The 27,501-nt window shown below is 38.1% G+C and overlaps 1 long non-coding RNA gene across 1 annotated transcript in view; it reads left to right on the plus strand.

Moving 5' to 3' along the window:
• Positions 1-27,501, plus strand: part of LOC108494291 — a 141,206-nt gene that overhangs the window by 1,068 nt on the left and 112,637 nt on the right. Inside the window, exon 2 of the long non-coding RNA XR_001873806.1 lies at positions 1,291-1,600. This is a non-coding gene — a long non-coding RNA (uncharacterized LOC108494291). The remainder of the gene's footprint in view (positions 1-1,290; positions 1,601-27,501) is intronic.

The following is a 27,501-nucleotide window of genomic DNA, read 5'->3' on the forward strand; positions in this document are numbered from 1 at the left end:
ATGCTATGTAACTACTGTAACTTTTTTCTCATTTTTTTTCATCCCTATTCACTACTTTCTCTTTCCTGTGTTATTTTCTTGTCCCAATTTCTTAGTTGTCACTCTCTCTCCTTAGATCTATCCATATCAGAATTTCTGAAGCCTCTACTTTTTCCCTTTCTGTTGTCACTCCTTCTCCTCCTTCCTGATCCCTTACCAGCTACTCTTCTACCTTTATGCTTGCTTGCATTTCTCATGAAAAACTCCTTTTGCCGAGGTCTTTCCTTTCATGCATGCATAGGTATGCTGAAGTTTCTCCTGATGTGAAGCAAACATAAAGCTTCTTCTTGTTCTCTCTTCTAAACTTATTATTCTGTGGTCGACCCTGCCTACATGTTACTCAGTTGCACAGACAGAGCTTCTAGCAATAGTTCTTCACCAATATTCACCTTCTCCTTTCTTCTTGTCTTTATCTCTGTGTACAGACATCTTCCAGTCTCTAAAAGCTTCTTTTAGTTCCTCTCCCTCGTCTTTGGTGCGGAAATTTGTTCTTTCTACTTTCCTGCACTCCAGCTTGGCAGATGCGATGATGTTCTTCATGTCATTGTTCCCTCCCATGCAGAGTACTAAAGTTTTTCTCTCCATTCCTCATAGTCCCCTTCCCAACCTAAGCAAAATTTGCTGTTCGTACTTCTGAAGGAATTGCACAGAGGGAGTACCAGAGTAGACAGACGTGGGTTTGGACTCTTTGGCTTGCTCCCAGATAGGCCAAGTGTCAACAGTAGTTCTCATAGTCCAGGTCTCAACTGAAGTAGCACATCTGCTGGTGGAGGTGCTGTGGGGACACTGAGATAGGGCTAAGGAGGGAAAAAAGGTCACCATTAAGTTCTCTCATCCATTGGACCAATATGTTTCCTTCAAAAGTGTTGAGGAGATTTATTTTTGCTACTTGGGGCTTTTTTATTGACTTACTGTTTTCATTAGTTTTGAAACACCTGCAGGGCAGTTGAAGAGCCTTTATATTACCTTTCTTTCCTGTCACTTCAGTGCTTTCTGGAATATAAGACTGTGCAATCTGTAGAGATATATGTAAGACTTTTTCTTAAATCTTCTTCTGTTATACTCCATCCTGGTGATGTTTTTAAAGCAAAATGCCATCTTCAGGCTTTGAGTTTAGGAGGTGTCTAAATCTGTGAAGAAATATGTGTTTGAAATTATTCCGAAGAATGAAACTTTATATTTGTATGTTAGTCCCCAAGTGGTGTGGCAGTTACTGTTCTGAACTAACACTTCTTCCTCTTATTTGAATAGGTCAAAACATGGTTGTCGGGAAAATGGGATGGTTGCCAGAACATCAGTCTGTGATGGGTGCCAAACTGCATTACTCTTTGAATGGTGGAATACGTCTTGGGATTCTTCAGGGGTGCTTAACGTGGTACAAACTGTACCGTACAGCTGCTTAGCGTCTTAAATGTTTGCATTCATACATAATTGTTAATGGTCTCCTGGGGGAAGTGGAAGAGTCTCTCGAAGCTGAAACTTGTGGATATTGTAGAAAATGCTGCTGAGACCAGTTGGATTATATCAGAACCTGACATCAAAGTTCTGCAGCTGATGAAAGGTATGCTTCTCCCCTGTTACAAAAGTACTGTGTCTCATACATCAAAATACTAAGTGCGTTGTCTTTGTTTTAAATAAACTTGCCTTGTAAACTTTTTTCTTTTTTTTTGGTCTTTGCCTTGCTATTGATACCTACTCATAGTTTGGAGTGGTGTAATCTGACAGAAATGGTTACTAGTGGTTTGACAATGTTTATATCTTAAATGTAAAAAGAAAAACCAAACGTGAAAGTTTTTTTGTTTTCATAGTTAACTTATATTTTCAAGATAATGACTTCACTAGGTCTATGAGTGCTTAGCAGCTCTAGAAAATGAGACTAGTCAAATTAAAGACAATTTAAACAAAGCTTTTTCTGCAGTCCCGATCTTCCAAATAGCCAATTTTGTTTGAAGATATCACTATTTTGAACTCAAGAATGCAACCGTCTATTATTTAACCTTTCTTCATTCAAACAGCAACAAAAATCTTATAGATGGCTTGTGCTGGGGAGAGAGAGAGTAAATAAAACTACTTCAGTTAAAAATTCAAGGAATTATTTTGCTTCATATGTTTTTAAAGTTTTGATTTAGGGCTTCTTGCAGAACCTGTTTGAATCCTGAATGTCCTAGTACTGAGAAAGTCTATTGGATGAAGTTCAGTGCTCTGTTTTCTTCTTATTTTATGAGATAATCAATGTACAAAAATGAAATGGAAACTAGTGGAGAAAACAAGTGGTTAAAGAGTTATTAATGAATAACAACTTATTCTTGAATCTAGATGAAGTGTTAATCCAATAGTGAGGAAATCATTGAGCTCCTTAGTGAATGATGATAGCAAATTTTAAAAGTATTTAAAATCTGATCATTTTATACCTGTTTTGTGCACTTCATTATAGCTGAAAATGAATGACATGAAAATAGTCGGGTCTGCTGCGTGTTTCAGCTCAACTGATTGGTTCCAGCCTAAACCGTATGTAGGGCAGACAAGTATTCATAATCTTAAGGAAAGTGCTGAGCTGGCTGGCCTACTTTAGAGCAAAACAGAAATCTGAACTAATAATCACTTGTGATCCTTTCCAATTGTAAACAGAGATACAAGAAGCAATACAGTTCTAATTTCCTGGTTCTGATTGTGTTTTAATAAAGACCTACACTTAATTTTCTCGATTATTGAGGATAAGCTTTCTGTTGGGTACTGAATGCAATTAGTGTACGTTTAGATTTATGTTTGTAATACTGTTCTGCATTTATACTATTTTTGAACTTTGCATGACTTAAGTTAGCCATATGAAAGTCTTCAATTTGAAGTCTTGGAAATGGAAAGTCTTAGGCTGTTTGTGGAAAGAGAAAACAAAGAGTAATAAATGGATTGTGCTGGATAAAAATACTTAGAGCTGCTATCTAGTGTCATCTTGGAAAAGAAGCCCAGTCATTATGTGTCTGTATTTAAAGGAAATCAAAACTGCAATCTTTTTTTCTTTCTGTGAAGATTTTCTTCTAGTTCAGTTTCTTTTCAGGCACTTGTCATTCTTTAGGAAAAGCATACTGGACAGAAAGTTACACTTCATTTATCTACATGAAAGCTATTAATTTTCATCAACACTGAAAACCGATGGGAATTTTTACTTACTGTTATTGTAAATAAAGACTACTCCTTATCTTAGCTTCATCTGAAAGTTTGTGTGATTGAATATAATAATTGCCATAGAATTCTAGATATATTATGCAAATTATTAAATATATTTGTGCTTGCTTATATCTGGAATATTTCAAACTTTAATAACTTGGTGACAAACTGTTAAGATTTACTGCTTATTGGTCTTCAAATTTCTTTGGACTCTTTCTGATAAAATGAAAAGAATCATTCTCCTATTTGGAGATGAGATCTGCAGAAAGGGAAAAAGCAGGGCCAGCTAGGAAATGTTGAGTTCAGTAGTTCCCAGCTGGTAGATGTGCTGCATCAGTGGGAGATGAGACCCTTGTGGGGCTTGCATAGAGATGGGGAACATGCTTTCTGGGGTGCCCTGGCCAAAGTGTCCCCTGGGAGCAGACCCAGCAAAAGAGTCAGATGAGGCAGGGGTTGGTTGGGTGGAGGCTGAGCACTGTGGCAGAGGAGCAGCACTTGGGCCCTGGAAAGGGTGATGGGGAGCACTTGCCTTACCTGGAATGGGAAGGAGCCTTGCTGCCCTCGGTGGGGGCTGGTTGTAATGAGCTGGGGAGCTGCTGCTTGAGAGGAGAGTTTCAGGTATAGGAACCTGAAGTGTATAAAAAGGATTGTTTCTGTGTTTTGTCTTTGGTTCAATTGGGCAGTCGCTTCCTTTGCTTGTGATGGTCCTGGAAGGTGATGGAAATCCTTGCAGGTGTCCAAGGCAGTGTGGACTTGGAGGTGAGCTCTGAACACCCCCTCACAAGCTTACCCTGGAATGTGTAATCTGGTAGCAGAACTTACAGCTAAACGTAATTAAACCAAATCCAGACAATCAGAACAGTGATTCCTCCTTTGAACTGTGCTCTCAGTTAAGAAAATCTTCTAGCCAATGTACTTGGTTGTTTCAGAAAGTGTTACGCTTTATGTAACTGAGGTGAGAGTAAACATGAGGGTGTCTCAGTCCAGCCTGTGTGTGGAAGCGATTTAATAGGCTGCAAGGGGGGCTTTCATGATGTGGTATGTGTGTGCAGGTGAGTTGCAGTGTTGGAGTTGTGTGTTGAGAAGAATGGGCAGAGGAGAAAAGGGCAGGTTTTGTAGCTGTCAGATTTTTAGGTGGAGGAGGAGGTGATATATGGAGTAACTTCCTATCAATTAATATCTAGAAGGGTAGGAAGAAAAACGTAGTAAGGACTTCATTTCTTTGATTGTTCCCTCCCTTTAGCTGAAGTGTTTTTCAGGGTGCATGAACTCCAGAATTCCTAAGTGAGGTAGAAATTTCTGTGGACCCACGTGTGCCCCACTGGTTCATGACGTAAAATGGAGATGGGGATGCTTTTGTGAGGGTGTGCTGCCTTTCATCCCTCCTGTGGGAGGCCCCACTCCTGGCAGTGAAGGACAAAGGAGCGTTGTTCTCTGGAGGCTCTATCAGAGTGTCCTCCTCAGGATGAAGAGGCACAGTTTGACTCTTGAGTAAAATTCTGTGAGAAAGCTTCTAGAAATACAATTGTAAGTCCTCGAAAGGGCTCCCAAACAGTCCAAAGAGTATTGTGCAATTATGAGGAGGCTGGCTTGGTATATAGTGGCTTCACGATCTTCACTGAGAAAGTGAGGTAGAAGCTATAGGACTGGGCATGTTACTAGAATGGTTGCATAGAAAATGGTATTGATAATAGTGTCTGGGTTTTTTTCTCCTTATTTTGCTGAGGGCTAGTTGAATCTCATGTGCTGAATCATATAGCTTACTATAGTAGAAATCACAATTACAAATAAGATGTTTTCTTTTTTTTTTAATTTTTCTGCTTTCACTTGTTTGCCACCTTATCATGCAACTTGAGGTACAGTACTCTTACAGAAGCAATATAACCATTGGAGTAAAGTTGTTTCTATTTAGCTGGAAAGGAGAGAGTTTCTGCCTGAAATTTGGGGGTGGGTTTACACAAACCCCAACTCCCCACACCTTCTATTACAGTTATGCTTGAGAAATAATTGCATGAAAACTTATAAGGAAAATGAAGCTTCCAACATGTGACCTGCTTTCTGTAAAATGCTCTCAGTTGTGTCAGGACAGAAGCATATGGTGTCTGGCATAGCATAGTTTTCTGTTTCTTGATTGGATTTATTTTGCGTAGACTTCATGTTCATTGTCATAACATGAAATTTATCAAAAACTTTGTGAAGCCTGAGGTGGGATGCTGTTGTGTTTGAAACCTTGACCTTTCCTTGATTGAAAGGCATTGATGTGTTTGGGTTTGGTGGGGGGAATGGATAAGCTAGAGGGATTTAGAATATTTTAGTACAAAATTAGATATGGTCTTTGAGGACAGGGACAGTACTTCCTCTGAAGTGTTAAGACTGCTACAAGTGTGGATTCTGTATTTATATCCATGAATATTGCAGTTTAGTGAGAACAGTTACGTTTAATTCTGCACAAAAGAGAAAAGAAGAGAAAAAGTTCCTACCTAGTCCAGAAGTGCTGGTCTAGGCACCTTTTTTTTTTTTTTTTTAATTTTTTCTGAAACCATAAGTCCTGCATGAGGCGATGAGTGTGGTGTTGCTCTGGATGTCAGCATTACTTCTTCTACAGGGATAAGAGTGCAGTGAAGTAGAACCACAGATGTTTTCATAGAATTCCTCAAAGGCATGGGAGGTGTGCGGACGTGGAGGGAGGAGGCATATGATTGCCACAAAATGTAATAAGTGGGCAATGGAGTGCGTAAGATAAAGATGGAGTCTGACTTGATTGTGAGCCAGTGATGATTGGTGAGGAGAGGAAGCGGTCAGGCATTTTGAAGATGAGGGCTGGAATGGATGGAATAGAGAAAAGAGAGGTGGATTTTGTGGGAATGGGTGAGAAGCTGTCATTATTTATGTGTCTGGAGGCCTCTACCGTCAGAGCATTTCTAATAGGAAAATGTAGTGAAATCTTTAAATGGCTGTGGCATAGGTTGTAAATATCTCAGGAATCAGTAGTATTGGCATCTTTTTAGTGTATGATAGAATTGTGCTCTTTAATGCTGTAAAAGGAAACAAATATAACTTTACCTTTGCACCTTTTGAATGAAATTACTCCCAAAATAAGTGCAGTCTGCACTTGTATCCTTCAACTGAGGATACAAGTTAATATCCTGTTTTGCTTTGCAGTGCTGTGCAAGGGAAGAATTCATTTAGGTTCAGGAGTTGTATGTGTTATTTTCAGATTATCTCAGAGATGAGACTTTGTGTGGCGGCTCGTTAGTTATCTTTCAGAATTTGAAAATGTGTTTTTAGTTGGTACCAGTGCTGCTCTGTGCATATGCTCCGAAAATAACAAAAGTTGTGATGGCTCCAGAACACCTAAGAAGGTACCCCAGATTATGCAGCAAACATTGTGGTGTATCTAAGCAACTTGCTGCTTTTGTGCAGCATGTGTGGTGTGGCGCCATGTAGGGTGTTAATTTAGACCTGTAAGCTACTTTGTGTAATTGTGCTACTGGACTTCATCTGTCAATTGTTGCTTCTCTGCTGAGCTTGTTGTGATGTAGCTTCAGATCTGCTGGTGCTGGAGAGGACCTGAGCTGGTGGTAGCTCAGGGGGCTTTTCCTTGGGCTCTCTTTTCATGGACTCAGTTGTGCTTTGTAGAGAGGCTGTTGTTTTAAGGTTTTGAGCTTCAAGCATTGGAAGATGCACTCTCTTGCCCTTACAAAAGATGCATTGTTTTTTTGTTAAAAAAGATGGATAAGAAAGATGATGAAAGATGTGTTTTCTCTGGGGCTTAAGTTTGCCATATTCAAAGTTTTATGATGCCATATAGCCAAGAGCTTTATTCATTTGAGCTCCTGGACTAGAGTATGTTTAGATATGGGTCCTTACCATTGGAAGGAAGGGTGGTTCTGGTTCACAACTTTTTTTTCTTTTAAAAACTTATTGAAATCCATTGGATTTGCAAAAGAAGGAATGAAAGAAATGTAATTCTAAACGCAAAAGCTTATTCTTTTTCATATCACCTTTCAGCTTCAGGATTTTTATACATTATTTTAATTGTCTTAAATCTATTCATTATATGGCTTTATCGTTTTATAGCTTTCCTTTTGCATACAGGTTAAAATCTATGTCCTAGATCATGGCCGGGCTTGATATGTGTCTCCTGCAGGAATTCCAGTGCTTGGGCAGTGCAGGAAGGGGTCTATAACCTGGTGTATGTTTCTGACAGCAGTTCACCTAGTAATAGGACTGAAAAGGAAGTTTTAAGGGTAACAATAAGAGAATGTTGCTCCCATTCCCCCAAGAAACAAATGAACAATTTGCTCAATGTCTGCTGAGATTGGTTTTGGACCACACAATGCATCTAGGTGCAAGATTAATTCAATACTAATTTGTTTAAGATATCTTATTTAATGAAATTCACGATTAACATCTTGTATGCATTTTAGTGGGTAGAAGCTTAAAACTAATACCTGAAATATTTTCATCAGCCAATCTGGGTTATCCAGTGCACTTTTTTTACTATTTAGCTACCAACATTTGAGCTGTTGTGTCTAAATCCTGTCATCTAGGTCAATTATTTGTAGAGCCAAATAATAGTTGCTGTTGGCTTCAGTGGTGATACTGATGACTGGTGTTTTTGGAAAATCAGGTCAGACATCAGAGCATCAGTGCGTGTATACACATACATTACATGTTTGTATTTTGGATAAAAAATGTCATATACATACACATACACATGCATATTATGCAGTCCAAAAACAAAGGTGTAGTGCCTGTGGCAGCTTCATGACAAAGACAAGTGATTTTCCCCCTCTGTTTGAACCAGTGTCTTGTTCATTCCCAAACCTTGCCTCTTGTTTTTTGTTGGTGGTCTTCAATGCTGTGTTCCCTCTTTGTTTTAGATTTTAAGTACTTAAAATGAAACACGTGCCCTGCTAAAATTTAAGTTTGTTTCTTAAAATACATTCATCCCATGTGTATTTTTCTGATGAGTTAAAAACCATGCAATGAAAAAGCATTTATGGAATAAGTAGCGGTCAGGCATATACTGAAAGAATTCACTGTAAACAGTTGTAAAACAGTTTCAGTCTCAGGCATACTTCTCACTCCTCCTCCACACCCCTCCAGAAGAGACCACTGAAAAGCAAGTAGGCATAGCTGAAATGTACCTTTGACAGGCACTTAAAAAAATTAGTTTCTTCAGCTGGTAATCAATATGGCTTAATTTTTGACATGTTAATGTATAATGTATATATGTATGCACCCGCTGTATCTGTTGGTTTGATGGAATTCATTGCTTTAAATTATGTGGAGTGTAATACTTGAAGTGACTAGAGGAGATTTTTATTTTTTTATTTTTTTTTTAACATCTTCTGTAGGAGTTGTTGTGAATGCTGTCAAAACTGTGTGTGGAATGTTACTTGCTGTGGACTTCGTGCAGGGTAGGTGTATTAGAGGCTCTCTGTTTGAGACATGTGAAAGGATGTTTGCAAAGGAAGACCAGAACCATTCCCAGATTGATTTCTTTGCATTTGCAAATGCAGAGAAATCAATCTGCCGCTTTGACCCTGTATGCAATCTGTATGCAGTCTGCTGCTTTGACCCTGCAACATGCAATCTGCTGTATTGCATGGTGCAGTTGAAATAGGTTTTTTTTTCCCCTGAACACTGTTGCAAAAGTCAATACTTTAAGATATGACACATCAGAGAGAATAGGACAGAAAAGAGGCAGAATAAGAATTCATTCTTTTGCAGATTTGCGTGTTTGAGGTTACTGCACAGGGTTATGCATCTTGATCATTTTCTTAAAGTGTTGGTACAGTCCTGTGAAGCCTAGTTGGGCTGTCTGATGACTCTGTAGGAGAGCATATTCTAGACATTGAAAAATGTCATTATTAAAAATAAGGACTTGCAGACACACTGTGGTCTGGTAGGTAGTTTCTGAAAATGAAAGGGAGGGGAGCTCTCTGATTTGTTGCTCTGCTGTATCAGAAATGGTATATCTGGGTAATAATTGCTGGATTAAAGTAGTGTATATTCTAGGCTTCTGATTGCTTAGTGTGAGTAGTGCTGTGCAAACACCCCAAAAATTGCCAGGAGCCGTTTTGCCTTTAACATTTTCGTTTGTTGTGGGCAGTAGTATGTCCATGACTTGTGCAAGAGGAGGAGGGTGTCGGTATTTTTATTTTTTATACTGAGTACTTCCAGGCTGAAGAGAATTATGAAGAAAACCTAGTTATTTCAAGTCAGTTCCTGGATTAACTTCTTGGCAAAAACTTGTTATGGATCATATTTTGCTATCACTGCAAAACACAGTAAGTCAAATAGGGTATCTCTAGTTCTGTTTAGGTAAGATCAATTTCTTCCATGAAAACCACAGAGAGAATATCTGTGAGGAGGCTGGAGTTGAATGTAGTATAATAACCACGTGCCAGAGAAATACTTGATTGTAGTTAGCTTTTGAGGGAGTTACAGCCACTTAGTGTGTGTCTGTAAAGAGAACCAGGGTGCATTCATTGGAAGAATTTTGGTATATCAGTTGGACAACAAATGTTGTCATATGTATTTTTAGTGACTTTTTACATAATCTGCCTCTTGTCTTGATGTTCAAATATGAGAAATATAGACTGAAGAATATTGTCATAAACAGTTGATGTCTGCTTCTGGGTATAGGCACATACTTGCTGCATAACAGAGCTGGCAGAATCTATAGGTGTTACTGGCTGACTTATTTTTTGTTTTCCAAAGAAGGAAGAGGAACAAACAATTCATTAAGCATAATAGAACATTTCTTTCATCTTATAATTTTTATAAGGTTCTTGTTCTGTCTTGGCTCTTCAATTCTTGGAGTTAGAATTGCTATGCTAGCTGCACATGCCTTATTATTTCACATTGAAATAAGTAGAAATTGTATTTGAAAAAATTCAGCATGAGAATTCTAAACCAGTTAGTATTAATTTTAAAATGGAATCTCATATATCAAGGGCCAACATATTTTGTTTGTGGAAAATTAGCAGTATAGAAGCTCTCTGTATCTTGAACTGAAATGGTTTTTAATTTATGCTTGATTCTTCTGCTAGGTTAATGTTAATTAGTTTAACATATCACTCATAAAAGATGTCATAGTTGAATCATTGTGTAGGTAACAAATCTTGCACTGGCGAGCAATGAAGAAATATTACCTCTATTAAAACCCACACTTAGACTGTGGAGTCAGTAAGGGCTTATGACATTTTGCAGTTATCCAGCTTAATGCATTTTAATGCCTTCGGTGGTGTGAGGTTTTTTCTTGGGAGGCTCTGTGGGGGATAAGCAAGCGTGGCAGTTCTTTCAAATTATGCAATGCAATATATATAGTGTAGCCTGTGCCAAGTGAGAAACCCGGTAGAAATGCTGGCTCAGGCTGGGGTTAGGGCCTGGATACTGTGACACCAATTCAGCCTTTAAAAAAAAAAAAAAATCTATCCAGTGTTGGGTTATCCAAAGGAAATATACATAAACAGTGGTAAAAAAGCTCAAATATGCTTATATTTAGAACCCAAGTAATTTGATATTAACAACACAGCTAAACAATTACAAGTATGCACGCTCGTAATTAGCTAAATAGTTTCATACATCTCTGCCCTGAGAGAAGCATTAGAACTAGGCCTGTAGTGGAAGGCAAATTTCAGTCATAATTGAGGAGTAGTTAGTGTGACTCCATAATCCTTTTTTTCCAAATAATCCCCCAGCCTCCTGGAGGAGGTGATGATGTGGTGCTGCCAACTGTGAGCCTGTGCTGAGCCCTAGCATCCTACTTGGCCGTTACAGGTATTCCAGGGTATGTGATGGGCGAGGCAAGTTAGTCTGATCAGACCTCTAGCCAAAAGTTGCTGCCCACATTTATTTATTTATTTAAACCATTGGCATCTGAATGGCAATGATTGATTGAAAAAATATTTGAGAGTGCTATTGCTTCCTCTGCCTGAGGAAGCCGGGGTGAGCGGAAGGTGTCATATCTTGAAGGCTGGTGGAGGTTTCACGTGAACGGCACAGGCAGGCATGGTCAAGAGCTTTGCATCTGAAATGTTAACATGAAAATATTTAATAAACCTTCTCCATTGCTAAAGGCCGTAAGCACTTACATGGCACAGGAGCAAGGCTGGTCACTCCAGTATGCGGCAGAGAATGTCTGAAACTTTGGAGGGCACCTACCAGTGCAACTCAGAATTCATAAAGCAATGAACCAGATGTGTTTTCTTGCAAATTGTGTTTGTTTCCCTGTAAAGCAGATTACTGAAGCTTTGTGGCCAGATAAACATGGTGAGGTTGATCTTATGAAAGTAAACAGCCAACATGTTCTAGCATCTCAGAATCTGAACATGGGAAGAAACTAGGTAATTTAACTCTAATATTTTTAAATATTCTGTGAAATTCAGTGTTTCAAATCTGAGAAACTGCAGCTTTGCAGCGGGTGGAGCTGGCAGAAGGAGTGTTCTTCTTCTGCCTCCTTTCAAACTGTATGAACATTTGAGCTCCTTGGGACTGTTTGTATCTCTGTACTGCAGTAGAAAGTGGGGCTGGTGATTATTTTGTAGTGTGAGGATTCAATTTTATTAATAAAAATATACTGTTCTTTGACATTCTGCTTTACGGCTTATAACACGGGTGTGTTTATTGAGTGTCTCAGCACAGTTAGGTGAAGATGTAAGACAACTATCCCTTTGAAGTGACTACAATATTCAATGTGTCACCCTGACCTTTTAGTGAGATAATCACTGTTGTATATGTAACTATGAACATTAGGTTTTCTTTAGTTAAAGGAGACCTCTTTCTATGAACACGTTGCTCTTAAGGTGATGTTTTCTGAGATGGTTCTATTTTAGCTTCCTTAGCCATTTGTTCATTCATTTGTTTGCTATTATAAATTCTGGTTACCACAAGAGTTGAAAAATTGTAGCAAACAAGCGACTTCTTTCTGAATTTGCTTCTCACCTTGGATTTGCACTAAGCTTTCAGACTTCCTTTAATTTTAACCATGAAAACTGAATATATTACAGTAATTTTATTAACATCAAAAGGCTTCAAATTGTTCACATGTAGCTCTTAAAATTTATAAAGCAGCAGTTTAAGACTTTGAAATTCTTAACAGATGCTCAGCTACATTCTCAGTATTTGAGCTTAAAGCAGAAAGAATTTAACTCAATTATAATAATGTAAACCTTTCCACTTTGCTTTGCATAATTAAATATTTTCATTTACATAGCACAGACGTTTAACATTCTAAACAGGGTAGATAAGCAGAAGAAAAAAGCAGACAAAGATGCATCTTTAATGCATGCAGAGTAGTAATGCACTTGCTGGTAATCTTACTACACTTATTAATAATAACTTCAACTAGAAAGCCATATGCAAATTCCTGTGAATATAGATTCTATTTAATATGTGGAATTTATTTTTTTTTAATTTGTGTGCATCTCCTGAAATATGCAGTAAAATACATTAAAACTGGAGCAGAAACACAGTAACCTTGATATCTTCTTCTGCTTCATGTTTTAAAATATTAATTACTAAAACAGGTCTGAGGAAAATTAAGGCATCCTTTTATTTATTTGGCCAACTTCTGTGGATACAGGAAATGGCTTGAGTGTGCCCATGTAGAAGTCTGTGATCCTACTGCTGGAGGAAAAAACTATGCTACAGGTGGTTGTTACTATCACTTTGAGTAATGGCGTGTCTCAGATTCACCAACCTGCTGTCAGAGTACCATCTCCATGGTATAAGATGAAGCATCAGGTATTTTGAGGACTATATAATAGACCCAAGATCTGCAAATAAACAGCTGCACTTTTCTAAGTTACTGCTGATTGTCAGGTCCAAGAATTTTATTGGTAGAAAGGCAACTGGAAGCTGAGCGTGGTGTTCTCTTAGTTTATCATTATTTCTCATTTCGCTTTAGCTGTTGACTATTTTGCTGGTTTTCTGTTGTATTCTTGCTTCATTAGACTTGTACTACATTTCTGAAGGGTTATGAGAAGTTTGCATAACCCTTATGCAAAGGGTTATGAGAAGTTATGAAGGAGCTACGTAGCTCAGGAAATCATAGTATTCTCTAGATTTTTGAGTTGTTTTGTTGCTTAGGAGAAAAATGGGTTTGTTTTGGTTTATATTGAATTATGTGTAATGAATGTATTGGAGAAGTGTCAGTGTTGTCGTCAGATAAGTTGTTTTTGTATATGAGGGGTAAACATGGTTCTGTTCTTGGTTTATCAACTGTATGTCTTAGATGTGTTGCCTTCCAGCTGATTTTCTGTTATCATATTATCTCTGGCTCTGTGCTCATTTACAAGTGGATTTTACTATACTGAGGCATCTTGGGTGAGATAGGGAATTGTTTGACTATGTGAGGTGAGGCACTTACCTGATTTTCTATGTGCATGAGGTAGGATTTGTTTTCTTTTGGTAGAAAGAATCCAATTCAGAGAGCTCTGTGTAGAAGGTAGGCAAATACCTTTCTTGCTCACTGGATTTTGTTCACAATTAATCTTATGAAATGTGGCTTAATTTATTACAAAAGTAACATGTTGCTGCTTTGCTAAGCCTTTCTCTTTCCCTTAAAGTAATTGTGTGCCCACTTTTCATTTAAAAGCTAAACAAAAAACCCCTTACCTGACATTCTGAAAATAATATTGGAACATTAGACCTTGGGAGTCTCTGGAGTGAAACCATTTGTGTGGTAGGTGCACTATTCTCAGGTTTGTTTTTGTCCAAAAGTTTAGGGAGTGTATATACACCTTCCACTTCCCAGGTCCTTGCTGATTTGTGGATGATTGGGTCCAAGTTTAACTATTTGCCTGTAATCTCTGGGGATTAGAATTCCTAGATGTTTTAATACCTGTAACTGTAGCTAGAAGCTGCAGTGAGTAAGCAGGCCCTGATTTATGTGCATTTAATTAATCCTAATGCCTGGGATTTGTTCCAGTAAATTCACACATCTGAGTGAGTGCCCAAGGTTTTCAATGAATTCTTATAATTTGCATATTGACCTTTGAGGGTTGGAGACTTGAATCAGGGTATCATCCACATAAAACATAGCTCTTTTGTGGGACCTATTTTAGTATTAATATTTTTCAGACCATGGCTCTGATTATGTTGAAGAGGGGCAAGGGGAGCAGATGTTCTTGCTTTTTTTTTGGTTTTGAGAAGTATGGGGGTTTTTGGGGGGGGTTATTTTTATTTTAGAATACAGGTTGAAAAACAGACCTCTCCACAGAAGTTTAATCCAGCTGGGAGTTGGTCAGTGTATCTCGTTCTCCTAAGAACTCTGATGGGATAATCCCAGGTAACTCCATCATAAGCTCTTCTCAGCATCTGGCGATACCACTGACGAGTGCTGTGATACTGCAGGTTGCTTGATTAGTTGCTTGAGGTTGTCTGGTCCAGGTCTGGGTGCAATAAATCTAACCCAATGTATTTTAATAATTTTGAGTACAAACTTATTCAACTTAAAAAGTGGGCGGTGGTGGAAGAAGCTTTTTCTTGGAGTCTTTCTTTGGTGGGGATTTGACTGCACACTGAAGGAGTGAAGTATTATCACAGCAGAGGAAGGACATGTTAGGAAATAGTTAAAGTGAACATACCAGTTCATGGGACTGTGATCCTTGTGATAAAGTTGTGATTTATTTAAAACATGCTGAATTGATGGCACCTATTCCTGGCTAATTTCTAGAGGGCAGAGATAGCTGTTTTTTCATGACTGTAAGAAATAGGCATCCTTTCCCGGGGTGCATTGTGGGAGTGGTAAGAACATTTGCTTTGCTTTCAGCATTGCCTAGGCTTTCCTGTATTGCTTCTGTGTTTGGATCTTTTTTCCTCTGGACCGAATGATGCTTCTGAAATGCAAGGCACTTAAATCCCGAGAAGGATCCTCCTTCCCTCTGCATCAGTTCTGTCAATTGGAATGGGAATATCATTTGGGGATATGCCTCTGTAGAGTATGTGAGCAATGAGTTTTACATCTCTCTTTCAGGTTTTTGATTTTTTGCCTATGTGGTGGGAATTTGATTTTTTTCTATCAATTCTGATAATTTTACTGTAAGAGGTAATAGACAGTCCTGTCTTGAGTATCGTTTTTGTGTGGGAGCTGTTTAATCATTATACCAGGATTTTTAGTGTCAGGTTGGGTACTTTGGCAGGTTCTGTGTTTCAATTTGTGTGCTCTATGGTCAGGATTTCTCAATGTTGTGTGTGGTGTGTTGTTTTGGGTTTTGTCGTTTAGTAGGTGTGTGGTGGATTTGTTTGTTGCTGTTGTTGTTGTTGTTGGTTTTGTCCCCTTCCTCGCTGTTTCCTTCTGTAATACCATTGTTGGAACTGGAATCCTTGAAGGTCTCTGGTTTGCTGTGAAGAAAATCCGCAAAGTCAGTACCTGGGAGAAGTGAGGTATCATTTCTCCCTAACTTTCCCTGTCCTTTGGGTGGGGAGGTTTCAGCGAACGTCTGCATTGTCTTGGGATCACATTGTCTACTTCTATAATTTTTGCCTGGTTATTTGTATCTACAACTACTCTGAAGGTGTGAACATGAAAATGATATTTTGCCTACATATAGAAGGAAATATTTTACAGTATTGCTAAGGAGGAAGAGTGTGGGAACAGGAAGAGTTTGTATTTGTGCTTTCAAAGTTCCCAGTGATTTATGGCTTTTGAGTCTTAGACTTGTCTAAGTGAAAGTGTCTTTGTAGTTAATAATCATCTGAGGATTTTTATTCCCATCACTTTTTGAACCAATCAGGACTGGTAGTATTCACTGCGCCTAGTGGCACTGAATCCCACAGCGGACTTCATGTGAAGAAATCTAATTTGTTTGATTTGAACCTGCTATGAGCTATTTCTTCCAATGCACTTCTGCTGTTGTAATACTCAAGGTAATTATTTCCTGCTTGCCTTACCCTGCCAGCAAGGAACTTGCAGAAGAAGCAATGAGGTTTATGTACTGATATAGCTTTTTTCTTTTTTTGGTAGTATTCTATGCACATTACATAATAATGATAATTAATAACGTTCTGTTTGATTTTCTTTTTGGTCTGCTATGAAGAATTGAACTATCTGTTAAAATAATCTATTGTTGCCACAAAACTTTGTTCCTTACTAGTAAGACTTATAACTGTCTATGTAAAGAGAATACTAGGTGTTCCATGTCATCCTATCACTCCCTGTTTGTGTTTTGTTGTTTTTTTTTAATTCAGTTTCACCTATAACTTAAATGCTGTAGTCACTGAAGATGCTAATAACATTTTCTAGAGATTAAAGAAACACTGATCAGAATAAAGCTGAAAAGCCATGGCCATAGCTGTCCCAGCTGACAGTGCAGACCAAAGTAGAGCTGGAAGGGCTCATTCCTCAGAGAGGCAGATAGCAAGTACAAGAATCCTCAGAGAAGGGGTAGTCTGTCTTCATTGCTGGCTAAAAATACAGGAACTGTGTTTTGGTTTTTTTTTTTTTTTGTTATCTAGTGTAACTAAATAAAAAGGAATATTGTTTACTATTTACTAAGAGACATCAGTGCAACAGAGGATTTTAAACAAATCGTCCAATTGCTAAGCCATTAATATTTTGAGAGGTATTTGTAGCAGAAAATCAGTGTGGCTTTTTGCATGTTTTCTGCTATATTTTTATTTTTAAAAAAAGTTATTTCTCTGAAAGCCATAAATTTATTTTTGGCTCCTGATAGTTTCACAGAAAAAATGTAAAATAATTCTCATGATAAAATCAACCTACATTTTTCATATAGATAATACATCCTGAGGACAGAGAAGAAAGAACAACTAGATGCTTCAAGTGTATTTGGAAAGGGCTAGTGGTACTGTCCTGAAACTATGCCAAAGTCAGTGAATATATCTTCTTTTTTCTCTGTTAGCTGAGCAAGATATATAGGTACAGCACACTAAGATGGAGGCTGCTGTCATTATGCCTGGATACAGACTCAATAGAAATGGAAGGGTTCAGGGATTAGTGGAAACTATGATGTAGCAACTGAGAGGAGAGGCATTAGGAACAGGGAGTGTTCCCGTGTGTATTATGGATATTGGAAGTATTTTTTTTTGTTAGCTTTCAGTATATGGTTTGCAAATTGCATACGGACCCAGGTAGTTGCAGACATGTTTTCTATGATTCCTGAAAAAAAAGTAAAAGTCAGTCAGATTGTGTGTTCTACTCTGCTTAAAAGAAAAACTAAAAATTGCACCTCTGGTTTGGTTAAATGTGGGCTTCAACCACTAGATCTGCTTTAGAGAGGTGTACAGAGGGGACAGCCAGACATTGTATTCCTGTCCTGTATTACCAATTTAACTATCTCCATTCTGGGCAGGATTCTGGTTAAAAACATTTGAATTGTGATTCTTAAGAGGTTAAACTTTTTGAAGAAGGGGTATGACAGTCACTTAGGATCAAAAACATAAGAAGAAAATCAGAGCTCTTCTGAACTAGTTCCAGAGGAATGCTGTGGCTGAAGAAAGTATTAATTCTTCTTGCATATCCCTGAACTAAAAGAACTCATCTTGATTGTATAGGGAAAAGCTGAGCCCTTTGAGCAAAGTAGCAGGAATTAGTGAAATTGCTGTTGCTAAAAGTGTTTTTCCCCTGTAGAGATGGCATAGCTGATTATAATGTGTGCAAATTGTCTTGTATGTTCAGTGAACTTGAGTTTCAGGCACTGTGGATTTAAATATGTAATGACTAGATTTCAGTATCCATGTCTAACAGGCTGGTGCATCTATGTAAAATTAGGAAGTACCTTTTAAAAAGGATGGGGAATCAGATTGATCCATACTAGCCATGTTAAATTATTGAACAGCATCAAAAGGGCATGACTCATCACCTGCTGACACTCTCTTGAAGAAATGGCAGAAGGAATTCTGTCTGCACTGTTAGAAACTGATGTCAGTCACCAGGGCTTTGTGGATGTGTAAAGAGAAAAATAAGGCAAAACTGAAATCCTGCTCTTGAGTGTTTCCACTGCATGATGAAAATTATGCTTTACCTGGCTATAAATGGAAACTGTGATTTCCAAGATGCAGTATATGGTAGGTCTTTTAAGACTCTCTTGTATCAATTTAGGAAACTAGGCATCATCTCTCCAAATCCTCAACAGCAGGTGAGAAAGAGCACTCATTTGAATCAGATATTTTGCTCAAGAAGACCTTGGGGAATAACTGTAAAAAATTAGAAAAGTAAAAGAGAGACCTAGTGGACTTCTGTTGTGCAGTACCAGTGATGCTGATCTCCCGTAGGAGAGGCGGGGATCTGTTCATTGCACATTGCACTTCAAACCCAGACATTGGTTACCTGGCTATAAGTGCTGGAGGTTGTCTGTCAGCGATTATGGTTGAGTATTTGTGTTTGTCTTAAGAAGACTGATGCAGGGAACTGTACTGATCTTTGGCACAAACTTCTCAGAATTAGTTATGTTTTTCAGTGTTAAGATTAGCATGCTTGATATTTTTTTTCTCTCAAGCAGGTTTTTGAATGGCAAGCCCTTTGTGCTCTGTAGCACACCCTTTAGTTTGGGTGAGCGAGTTTGCCTCACAGGCATCAACCCCTGGCACCTGCTTTGCAAATTCCATGTGCACAGTTTACTTGGAGTGAGCTGCAAAACTGTGCTCATTTGTAAATAAATGTGTTGAGTCCCAGGAATCATTTGCACAGGGATTTAGTTTCTAAGTTTTCTATTCACTGTTCTGTAGTCAGTAGGCTCAGGTAAAGGCGAGTGGAACTGGGCAAGGGCAGCAAAGTCTTTCTCGGTTGTGTTAGGCTGGGGTTTGGTAGCTAGAAAAATGCATCTCATTTGAGTTAATGGATTTTGGAAGAATAGCTTGCCTATGCTTATCGTGCTATTTTTTTTTCTTCTGCTCCCCCCCCCCCGCTTGATGCCAAAATTGAAGAGCAAATCACAAGCAAGTGCCATAGCGCTTGGCTTTGAGAGTAAATGTCATACTCCAGGCTGTGTTGGGGGGTTTGTCTGAGTCAAGTTGCTGCTTTCAAAATTCTTATTAGGGAAAGTGATGGATGGCTTTGTTCCAAACTGCCCTTTCCCCTTCAGGGTGAGCCTGGGAAGGACATGGCTTCTGAGAAGTTGTCAGCACTTGATAGCAGTGTGCTGCATCACTGGAGCAATGCTGAAAGAAGAAAATGGGAATCATCTAGAGATCTGCCTGTTCAAACAGTATCTGCTAAATGTGCTGAAGTGCAGGTAGAGCCAAACATGTCTGATGAATCATGTCTTTTCCATGGTATCAGATGGGAGTTGAATATTGCATAACTCTCAGATTTATTAAGAGTTCTTTTCTTGTTCAGTAAATATTAAAGAATGATACCTCTTGTGTTGAATAAAGGATAATTTGTTGATAGCAGTCTTTTTGAATCCAAAGATATCAGGACTGCATTTTGAAAGGTGGTGCTTCCAAAGAGGCAGATCAGTTGAGAGAATATTTTTCTCTAATTTCTCTTCAGTGAAGAAATGCAGTGGTATTAATTGAGCATTTTAAAAAAAATATTAATTGAGAGAGTCATACTTTATTTCTCCATCCAGTTAAAAGGACCTAGTGAAGATCTATGTAGGCACTTAAAAAAAATTAAAATTTTGTACTTTTAAGTGTGTCCAAATCAGAAGTTTATTTTTTGGTAGTCATGACACACTGGGTGACAGGTGTGTTCTGGTGCTTTAACACATGCATCAGTGTACTATCCCAGTAAGTGATCATACTTTCATCACTAACTCTGTCTTTTTGTATTCACACATTGCTTTATTTCTCAACTTTGCAGTTAAATGCTTAAATAATCTAGTAGGGTATTTCTACTTGTCGTTCCTTTCCCTTGTCTAAGAACAATATACCTTGCAAGCAAACCCGTTTAAATTGAAATGAAGTCTGTCCTCTGTTTCCAGCATTAGTCTGTATCTAAATGAAACCTTTACATATTGACACGTGTCTGAGATTAGAAATTGTGATATGGTGCAATTAAGTTTACATCTCTACAGCTGGATCTGGCACTTAAAACAGAGATCTTTCTTCTTTGCTATGTATGAAGAATAAAATAAATCCTCTTGGGGAAAAAATGTATTTCCAGAGAATTTAGAAATGTATTAATTTACATGAGATAAAAATAACGTAACTTTAAAGAGGGGTCATTAAAGCTGTTCAGAAGATGAGTCAGACTTCTGATTCCAGGTGTTCTCTAATCAATTTACCTAGCTCAAACCAAGAAACTTCTTCTAAATCTAACGGTCTTAATTTATTGTGTGTTCTTGCACCTTGGGAAAAATTCCTCACTAGAAGGTGAAAAAATGTTTTAGATCAACATTTGAAGGAGGAATTAATTATTTTCTTAAAAACATCTGTCCTTTCAAGTGTTTTTCACATGCCACAGTAATCTTGCTGTCACCTCTTGCTCTACTACTAAAAGAGGAGGCTTTGTTCATTTTTAAAAGCATGGTATGATGATTTCATTGTTGGTACAACTGGAGAATCTCCTAACTGCTTTTTAACCAGGTTAGGTGTTTAGATTGGCACTGGTGGCTGGGCTAGTGAAGGAGAGGAGAGGGGGTGCCAGGCTGCAGCAGGCTGTGTGGTGTGCTTGAGGTCTGTCCTCCTGAGGAGCACGGGAGTCCTTAAAGCTGCTGCTGCCCTCCAGGTTGGCCCATTCCAGGCTCTATTCTGCTCTGTGGTGGGAATGGGGCTAGCATGAGTTGTCAGCATTTTGTATGCTGCCTAAGCTGTCCTTGACAGATGTCCTGTGTCCCATTGCTCTGCTGTTCTCTGCTGAGGGCACGTTACAACCTCAGCAAGAGGCTCGGCTAAGGGAGATTAAAAATGGGCTACTGCCTGTGCCTGCCCTGACTGGAGAACAGATCCCAGTTCCACATCATCTGTTTCCTTGTTGAAACATGAGCTGTAGGACCTAGAAAACAAATGTACTTCTCATTCTGTTGATCTGGCAATTTTTATTTGTGCAGACCTTGAAATAAAAATCATGCAGAGAGCATATGAAGCCTTTCCTTTTTCCCTTTCAGGCCATCGTCCACAGGCTTTTGGAGTTTGTTTTGTTATGGGGTAACTCAAAGCCTGGTTTTATCATGTCTACAGACAAATAAGAATACTTACACCATATATAATGTCTGTAGTGCAAATGGTCCCAGTGGAGGATTGCAGTGCTATGAGTGAAGTCAAGACATTAAGTGCTGTCATGGAGATACGGGTGGGGTGGCATTATCTATTCTGGGTTCACCTTGTGTGCTATGTAAATACACCTACTCTGTGTTTTTGTTACTTACATTAGGTTTGCGTTTGGCTAGGTTTTTTTTGTCAGTACAAAACTAGAGAAATGACAGTATTGTTTCAATTGCTGCCACTTTAGGAAAATATTTCTGCATTTAAAAAAAACCCAAAAGGCTAAACTGGTGTAAGAGTAGGAATAATTGTTAAATAGAGAAACAGGATGAGGAATTGTTGGTTCTGAGGTTTGGGTGATTTTTGTACAAAATAGTTGGGTAGTCTTCACTTCTTCCTATTTCTTTTAAATATACAAATGCACTAATAAAATCACAACAGTTGATTCTATGAACAGGGCAGTAAAATCAATACTTACACTTTTATTTAGAAATAAAAGCAAAATTTATTATTTACAAAGGCCACTCTGAAAGATTTGAGTTGATGAAAATATTTTTATTTTGAAAAAGCACGTAATAGTTCAATATTTTCTTGAAATAACATTGAGTTTAAAACTGACTGGTGAGTGAGGCATGGGACTATTTAGGGTTGAGGAAATTACAGTAAGTTAAAAAAATAAATGCAAATTTTCTGTTGAACTTGGAGAGAAAAATTATTTCACTGAGTGGTGGGAGGCTGCTGGATTTGTGCCTGAGGTGTGAACATTTGACAAAGCCAGCCTGCTCATACAGAGGAAATATTTTCTTTCCATTCAGTTCACTATAGTAGCTATTCCATTCAAAATTAAGACCAGATTGGGAGAGAAGACAGGAGAGCTTATTTTCCATCTTCTGGCATAAGACAGCAGTGGGTGTAGTAGGTGAGGACGTACTACTTCTAAACACTGCAGTGTGTGGTCACCAACAGAGTCAATCATATTCCCTAAACAACAACAGAATTTATGGCAAAGTGCGGGAGCTATTGTAAGGATAATAGTTAATTTCAAACGAAAAGGTCTTGAAGATCACTAGTATAGATTTTTTTCTTTAGAAAAAATAAGCATAAATGCAAAGCCAGCTTGAATTTTTTTTTTTTTACTTTGATGCAAATGGTGATTAAAACTGTTGTTTTTAAGTCCCTTCATTAAAATAATCTTAATGTGATGAAAGTAGGAGTCTTTGAAGGGTATTCCCTTTTTACTTATTTTTATTAGTATTGGAAAAAAAATTACATAAGGCCAGAGATAAGCATTATTTCTCTCATTATCTTTAGCTGCATTTTATCACCTCCCCCTTGAAGTTAGAAATCTGTTTCAGTGGGTCCAGAGATGAACAAAGTGTGTATCTGTATTTTGTAATTTCTTGTGGAAGCTTGTGAACTTAGTGACATTAGTAATAGGGTAGGAATAAAGGATCTGTACAAATATTTGAAGGATATAAACATAATTTTTTTCTCTTTCCTTAGAAAGAAATTTTTCTGTTGGGTAACATAGTGATCAATCTGGCATCCAAATTTTCATCTGTGAAATCAATGCTTTGTGTGGGTGTGTTTTTCCTTCATTTCCACTTTGTCAATCAAGAGCTTTCTTTTTGTTTAGCAGCATTTTATCTATGATTTTCAAGTAACGATGTGTTTTCTTCTGAATGACTCTTTAATTTTCCATAGTTCAAGAACAGAAACAGAGGATTTAAAAACTGGTTTCTCCCAGCAAAACCACTAGATAGTATTTTTTTTTCCCCATCCTCTGCTTTGCTCTCTTTCTTTCCCTCACAACACAAAAGGTCAAACAAAATCACGCACACATAGCCCCCTTCCCTGATTCTAAATGAGAAGAAAAAACCTACATCTTTATTTCTGAATCTGTCGCCTTGCTTCCTACTGGTAGAGCTGTACATGAAGTGGAGATAAATATCAAGACCCTAATTTTAACAAAGTATTTAAATGTGTAGTTACATTTATTTCTACTAAGGCCGATACTGAGGTTTAGATTTTGTTCTGAATAGAAAGCACTTTCCTGAGTTGGAGTATGGAATGCAAAGTGTCTGGCATTAGTCATGGCTGGTAGATGAATGTGTACTCTGTCCAGAGATTGCATTTCTGATACTCTGCCGATTGCAAATGTGATTTTAACAGCTTGGTGTATATTTAGGTATTTTGCAGACCCCAAAGAAGGAAATGGTAGAAATTCAAAGAAAAAGTACTGAAAATAATGTTTTGAATAGAGATAGCATTAAGTTTGAAGGCTGATAAACCTAACTTTGTTAATAACTAGGCATATTCTTATGTGCGAGTCTAGATACTGTTAAAATGTTTCAGTGATGAAATGATAAAAATATTTGTTGATGGCAAGTTAAACAAAAACATCAAAATGCTGCTTAAGTGTCAAATTTTTTCTCACTAGATTTTTTTTCTTTGTCACAAACAAAAAATAAGAACCAGATCAGGTTTAATGAAGCACATGATAATCTAGTAGGCAATCCTGCTTCTTGCATCTCTGTTATATGGGTGTGGCCTGTGCCCAATATGGACTCAAAGTGCAGTGCGGAGTTGTACCCAGAGCCCATGCTTTCTGTGTGGGAAGTTTCCCCTTCTGTATTAGCAAGGAAAATGACTATATTTCATAGTTACTAGTTGTTGCTTTGGGCTCTTGGCAAAGTATCAGGGTAGCTTCTGCTTGGGTAATGTTTGGAAGTGTCTCTTTTGCAAGAAAATATTTTGGCACATTATTATGTGTGGTTTGGTCCAGCAGAAGAGTGTGTGGGATGTGTAGTCTTCAAATGGAAGTACTGTAGGAGTATTTATTTTAATCAGGTTTTAAACATGCATCATGGCATGGCTAAAAATACCTGCCTACTTCAGTAAAGTGAAGAAAGGCACTGTAAATATAAACGTAGGTGGTGTGAATGGCTGAGAGCTGGGTAACGTTTGCTGTAGGCTTATAGTTTTATGAGAAAGAATAAAACTCACATGTGAACGGCAGGCCATAGGATTTATTTTTTATTTTTATGTTTATAAATAGCTGGATTTGGAATGTAAAAAGATAATGAACCAACACTGTGTTTTATTTGTTGTATTGGATAAGGTCAGGAGCATGACCTACACTGTTCAGATCTGACTCATTCTGTCTGGCTGTGCTGAATATGAGTAAACCTACAAAGGCAGTTTTAAAACACGTGGCTACAAGTAGCTTGTCAGTGTTTGGTGATGCAGAGTCCACATAAATCTCTACATCTGGAGCGTGTGAACCTATGAGTATCTCCTGTTAATTATCCTGTTTGACGTTTCCAAAGCTGAAGAAGAATGATGGTTAGTTATGAATCATATCTTGCCATGCTGAAATGCCAAGCTTCATTTTATTGTGATAGAGATTAAGGCCAACAGAGTCGTAACTAGTCTCAGCATCACAGTTTTTGCTACTGTCAAACTGCTGATGCAGCATTTGCTTAATATAAATGAACCTTTGCACTCTTATAAAGTGCTTTAAACCTAGAAAAAATTTATGCCTTATCAAAAGGTTAATCCTGACAAATTATTGTAAATTATCTACTGTCTGTGCACTGCAGGTGCAGTGAAAATAATTTTCTGTCTTGCAGGCCAATGCCTGCTTCGGTAGATTGGAGAGCATCGTTGCAGGTGCCACCAGCACTGGGGTGGTCATCAGGAACAGCTAGGAACAGCTAGGTCATCAGGAACAGCACTCCTAATGGGTCAAGTCTCTGAGTACCAGTTATGCATGGGCTAACGAGCTTCATTTCTGCTGCTCAGCATTTTGGATGGACTGTGTACCAGCCTTGTCTCAGGGAGTTATGAAATACATGTGCTTAAATAACATCAGATTTCAGTGACGTAAAAGTGCTTCAATGTGTCAGGACCTTGGGTTGTGTGTAGGTTTTTTGTTGGTTGGTTTGTTGGTTGTTTTTGAGGTTTTTTTTGGTCTTGTAGGATAGCATCCACTTTCTATCTGGGCTGCTGCATTCTTAGTCCTACTATTCATGCAGTGTGGGGAAAAAGGCTCTGAAGCAATGAGTGCTGGGTACCCTTTAACTATCACAAAAAAACCCCAGATTCAGGCATTTCAGCACTGTGTACTTAACCAACTACACAGCTCAGATTTAAGGGAGTTCATGAGCTCCAATACCTGTTACTTCCTTCCATTTCTGTTTTGACTGAGAAATATGAAGAAGTCTAACTGAAAACTGTGTTTTTAATCACATTTTAAAGTTATGCAGGGGTGCAGGCTTGTACTTGTAAGGCAACTGCATTAACATTTTGTAATTTCTATTACAACATATAGAATAAAATATTTGTATAAGTATTTGATGGGGTACACCACAGTTAGGTAAATTTCTGAAGACTGTTTTTTTTTGTTTTGTTTTGGGTTTTTTTTGTTTGTTTGTTTGTTCGGTTGGGTTTTTTTTGTTTTGTTTGGGTTTTTTTTGTTTGTTTTTTTTTTTTTTTATGGTAGCTGCCATGTAGCTGTAGGGGCATGCAAGCCTTCTGAGCAGGATGCTGCACTTCTTCCACATCGTGTAAGCAGCTGGTGGGCTCCTGGGCAATGAAATGGGTTAATAAGCGAAATAACTTCCACCTCAGCACTGTCCTGTGTCTCATGTTGATAACCATTAAATAACCCTTAAACAAGGATACCTTCTGAAAAGCATTAAGACACAGGATTTTTTGGTGGTGTTTGTTAATAACACCTTTTGCAAGTGTGAGACCTGCATGTTGTATAGCTTGGAAATGCAGGTATTCTCTGTCTCAGAACTACCCTTTTTTCCCCGCTATTTTTGAGGCAAGAAAGACACATGAAAAAGGTTAGTGTGATATGTGTTGAGAAAAGCTTTGTTTTAATGTCAGGCAGTCAATAGGACCCAGAGTTGTGCCCAGAAGACATCAGCAATTCTGAACGACATAGTCTGAGCTGTGGCCTCAGTTTTCCTCTGAAATAGGTCCTTTCGAAGCACATGCTGGGTGCACTGCTCTTTCACTACAGAAACAGTCAAGCCCCCATTTCCCACCTTCCCGAAGGGTGCCTTACCCACCTACTCAGATGGTCTGTTTTTGTAAGAGTGTCATTTTGCTGAGGTGGTGTCGGCCAAAAGGAAGCCCCTGCCATGGCACAGGCCTGCGCTCGGAGGGCCAACTATTGTCAATTCTTCCTCTCCTTAGAGTCCAGCAACCCTTTATATATATATATTTTTTTTTTTTTTGATAGACAAACTGTTTCAGCATTTTGCTCCTTGATGCTGTGGCTGGTGGTGTCTCCCTTCTCTTTTGCAGTACCGTTTTTTCCCTCTTTCCTCTTGACTGAAGTTCTCTCTTTAACTTCTTATTGTATCTACCCAATTCCATAAATTCTTTTTCTGAATTACTATTCCTTCCCCACAAAAAGCCCCTTATTGTCAGAGGGGTATGCGTTCTTGCCTGGCCTCTGGACAGCTGTTCTATTCAAAACCTCTCCCCCGGAGTAAGAGGCATCCCACAATTCCTTGCTTTTTTCTTTGCCATGGTAAAAGCTAAAAGAATGTTTAACAAAGACCTACAATTTGCGAGGGGGGTGGGAAAACGTGAATGTAACTTAATAGTTTCAGAAAACTGCTGAATAATATAAGCCTTTAAAGAACCTTTTTGAAAGCTTTATCCCCGTTCATAAGCAGCTGGTAAGCAATAAACTTATAGGATTTGATACAAGTATCTTATTTGGACCTCAGTGGCGAGTCACATATTTTAATTATTTAGTATATCAGAGATTTTTTTTTTGGTCAATGCAAGGTGGCATGAAATTAAAGCACATATTACATGTGGTGGATTGATAATGACTAGGCAAATGATGGGTTGTATTATGTTTTGGAGATTTTGGAGTCAGGAATGTTATGAAAATGCAAATTAAGGGCAACACATTCGTAAAAAGCCACGGTTTTTTAGTTGCATTTGTCCATTAAAGCCATTACTTTTTCTTTTAAGGATTTGTACATATTTGATAAACACTATTTTGATCATAGAAAGCATTTGTGGTATGGATTTGTATCCTAGTGTGAACAAATTTGTTACAGAGCAGTGTTCTGAAATTGGTGTTTTAAAGGAATGTAATCAAGTTAAAATTACAATTTTGTGTCTGTTTAAATGTTAAAAACC

This window comes from Lepidothrix coronata, unplaced genomic scaffold, assembly GCF_001604755.1.
Source record: "Lepidothrix coronata isolate B3197 unplaced genomic scaffold, Lepidothrix_coronata-1.0 Scaffold23, whole genome shotgun sequence".
NCBI lineage: Eukaryota > Metazoa > Chordata > Aves > Passeriformes > Pipridae > Lepidothrix > Lepidothrix coronata.